Source organism: Daktulosphaira vitifoliae, unplaced genomic scaffold, assembly GCF_025091365.1.
Source record: "Daktulosphaira vitifoliae isolate Bord-2020 unplaced genomic scaffold, ASM2509136v1 Scaffold_3, whole genome shotgun sequence".
Classification (NCBI taxonomy): Eukaryota; Metazoa; Arthropoda; class Insecta; order Hemiptera; family Phylloxeridae; genus Daktulosphaira; species Daktulosphaira vitifoliae.
In genome coordinates this window covers 9142245-9145864 of record NW_026099574.1, presented here as the reverse complement: position 1 = coordinate 9145864, position 3620 = coordinate 9142245, and positions in this window count along the sequence as shown.

Here is a 3620-nt window from a genome sequence, read left to right as displayed (position 1 = left end):
AAAATATCATTTTTATAATATTCATTTATTTATATCATGGAACGAGGGACTGGCAGATTTAATTAATGAGAAAGAGGTGTAGAACACTATGATAACAATGAAAAAGAATAAAGCAGTAGAACCAGATGAAGTGCCAGTAGAAGTATGGGAAATATGAGACGATGATGGCATAAGGCGGTTGAAGAATCATTTTAGTGAAATCTTATTAGAAAGGAAAATGTCAAAAGAATGAAAAAATAGTATTGTGGTACCGATATTTAAAGACAAAAGAAACTTACAGGAGTATGGAAATTACTGTGTATAAGTGGCATAAAGCTTATGAGTCATAGTGTGAAGATTTGGTATAAGGTAATAGATAAGACAATAAGAAAGGAGACATCGGTATTTAAAAGCCAGTTTGGATTTATGCCTGGTAAGTCAATAATGAAGCCATTATTTTGAATGAGACAACTAGAAGAAAAGTACAGGGAAAAGAAGAAAAAGCTATGTTTAGTGTTTACAGATTTGAAGAAAGCGTATGATAGGGTATCGAGAAAGGTTTTCAAGTGAGAATTAATGAGAAAAGGTACATAAAGGATATATATGAAGGCACTTGTACCTGGGTAAAAAGTGTGGATTATAAGATAGTTTTAGGGTAAGATCAAGAGTGCACCAAGGTTCTGCTTTAAGCCCTTACTTATTTTCTATAGTAATGAATAAAATTACTATAGATAAGAGATGGTGGGGTGTTATGAATGTAATGTGAGGACGGTTGATGTAGGAGAACGTATTAAGTGGAAGTTTAGGATAAAGGTAGCCGACCCCAAGTAGTTGGGATTAAGGCGAGAAAAAAAAAGTCGTCACTCTAAGTAGTTGATAAATGTATGTTAATACATAAAGAAATGTTAAAAAATAGTACAAATAAAGATTTAATCATTTTAATTTACAAGAACCCATTAAATTTTTAATTATATCATTAATGTTAGTAAATGGTTAAACAAGAAATCACTATGAACACTTAATACAAAAATATAAATTAAAAAATAACAAAGTTTAAATACAATTATTACTAAATTCAGTTAAATATAATAGAGTTGCTACGCTAGTAAAATGTTCAAATGTCTCAATTACTTATTTTAAATTAATATTGTACAATGATATATATTACCACAATACCACTGAATAATGTTAATCTAGTTTTTCAATTATAGCAAATTTTAAATTAAATGATTAAAAACATATGATTTAAAAACAAATTATTGTATTTAGATGTACTGATTAAATTACATGATCTAATTTAGAAAAATGATCCCTTCAAAAAAAAATTATCTGGATTCATGTCTATTTACGTCAACATATAGATAATTAAAAAACGTTGTCTTAAAATATCAAAATGATTTCTTTCGTACTCGTTAAAATAAGATAACATGTGTATAATGTTGGATAATGAGGCATAAGTTGAAAAATCAAGAAAGATTAAAAGATCCAAAATATACAACACACTTTTACTACCATAATAGTCTCTTGTAGTACACTTTGTTACTCGCTAATACTACGCGTAAAATCACGTTAATTTTGTGTAGTAATTAAAATCTAAAACTTAAGATATTAGTAAATTTTTAAATATCTCTCTTCAATAATCTATAATTACTATTAAAACTTTATAATTCGTGAGAGACCCTTTCATTATGTAATAGTTTTAGTTACAAGGTTTTACAATAGTTTCTATCGTTTTATCCCATAAGTGAAAAACGATAACGAAAATAGAAATTTTCAGTTACTAACAATATTATATAGGATACTTGTGGATAGACCCATGTCTTTAGTTTTGTGTTTATATTTTGAATTCGTTGCAAAGTTCATCTCCGGAGTGATAGTTACAGGACCGAAGTTATAACTATACTGTCGGCTTAGCTTGTTTTCGTTTTGTTTTTATCAGTAATCGGCTAATGTTGTTTAATATTTGTTGTTTTATGTTATTTTCATGTTATTGTTGATAAGGTTTACTTATTATTGATATTTTTATTTTGTGTTATTTTATTATTATCTATTGTTGTTTTAATTTGATATAGGTTTTAAAACACAGGTTTTTCAAAACAATAACAAAAAGGAAAAGACAATTTTTTTTTAAAGATTTTAAGCCCTAACAATTTTTTGGTAATAAATTGGATTTTCAGTATAGGGTGAAAACTAAAAATATCGACATTGACTATTGTTTTATGACAACCGTAATTTATTGGAATATTTCTTTTTATTACCGGTACTGAGAATTTTTTTTAAAAATTATAGCTTAATAGCTTCAACAAAATACAACTTGCGATCTTTTGGCATATAATGGATAAAAATCGATCCAGTAGTAGTATGGATATGAAGTATTTCATACTCAGTGTGGTGACAGATATCAATATATTAAATAAAATGCAAATATCACAATGTGTTGTTTTTTAATTTGGCATTTAAGTTAAATTCATTTCCGAATAAATAAATTTTTAACAATATATTTATTTTCCGCTTATTGAAATACTCTTTTTTAAAAAAATTTCAATTCCATACATTAATCTAGTAAGTCCTTTTTGCTTTGTTTCTTTTTAAGTCTATGTCCTCTTGGACTGTTATTGAGATAAGATCATTTTTGCAACAATGTCGAAAATATTTTCAAATTTATCAATAAATTGACTTTATTTGTCTTTTTGTGTTGACGACTTTTGTTCTATAGGTCTACTGGATAGTTTTTGATATTTCGCCTTTCTTTGTATAAATGTTTTAGCTTTGGTAGCAATTTTTTTCACTTTGAATAAGGATTCTTGCTTTTCACAAAACACTGACGTTTATTAAATCATTAAAATATTTTATAATTTTAATTTTACAACTCTGAAATAAAAAATAAAACTTTAACCACTCATTGAAGGTTTTTATTACCAATAATTTAAGTTGAATAATATGACCATTTAACCAAATCTCACAATTTTTGTACAAAGTTATTTGTGTTTTGAAGCCATATAATACTTTCAGATCATTTATGTTATCATTTAGTAAAAAGAATAAAAGTCTACTGAAATATTTTATCTATCATATTTTTAATCAGTAAAAACATCAACCAAATAAAGCAAAAGCTATATAGAAAATACCGCTAAAGTAAAGTACAAATACAAATAAAATTTAAAACATAAGGTGTTTAAAATGTGATTTCAAATCATAGATACATGTATTATTATTATTATTTTAAGATTCATCAATAACGTCCCATTAAATAGGTTAATCAAGGAACTTATTTTAACATTTAATAAAAATAAAATAATTTTGCATTTTTAAAATGTAAGCACAAACCTAACTTGTTAATATTTTTTATATATACAGGGTGATTTTTTTATCATAACCCACTCAATTACTTACAGAATAATAAAAATTTAAAATTTTTTTTTTATTATTATCTTTAGTTACACATTATTCTTGAATTATTAACTATGTAATACTTTTTAAGTTCATCCCTTATGCCTTGGAGGGGGGTCAACTTTGTTTTTTTAAATGGTAACACATATTTTTAATTTAATAAAATGTTTGAGTTTTTAATTTAATAGTAAATGGCGTTTGAATTTTTAATATAACTTTATTAGCTTATTAGATATAAACATTTAAAGTTT